The sequence below is a fragment of the Sorex araneus genome, chromosome 2 (genome assembly GCF_027595985.1).
Source record: "Sorex araneus isolate mSorAra2 chromosome 2, mSorAra2.pri, whole genome shotgun sequence".
Taxonomy (NCBI): Eukaryota; Metazoa; Chordata; class Mammalia; order Eulipotyphla; family Soricidae; genus Sorex; species Sorex araneus.
This window is the reverse complement of record NC_073303.1, coordinates 227,640,214-227,640,850: the sequence shown is the minus strand read 5'-3', so window position 1 is coordinate 227,640,850 and position 637 is coordinate 227,640,214.

Here is a 637-nt window from a genome sequence, read left to right as displayed (position 1 = left end):
TCTGTGTTCCAGAAATTCTGCTCCATCCCTAGGACAGGTCCCCTTCCCACCCCTTCCTTACTTGGTCTGCTCACCTCGCCTCTCAAATCACCTGGCCCTTCACTGCCCCTGTTTCTTGACCTCTGTCTGTTTCTTCTTCCTTTCCTGCTTCTGGTTTGGCAGTGCAAGACTGCCACCCCCCCTCCAGAAATACCACCACAAGGCCAGAGCTATAGGATAAGGCTGGGGAGCTGAGGCTGCAACATCTGAGTGTCCTGCATCTGAGTGTGCGCTGACGTATGTGCATGCATGTACGTGCCACATCTCGGGGGCAGCAGGAATAAGAACAGGTGATCACCAGGCCAGGCCAGGATGCCCGCCCTGAGGGCCAGGATGTGTGGGTGACACTGTCGTGATGTGACTCGGGTCTGCGTGTGTGTCTGTGTCTCCACGGCCAAGGCTTAGATCAGCCAAGTGTGACTCGGAGCTGGTGTGTGCATGTGTGCACGCGCGCGTGTCACCAGAGGAAGCCGCGGCAAGAGGCAGTAGCATCGATCCGGAGGAGACAGCGCGGGGAGGGGACGCGGGGGGCAGACACCCCCCCTCCCGCGCGCGCGCACACATCCACACAACAGTCACACACACGACCCAGCGGCCT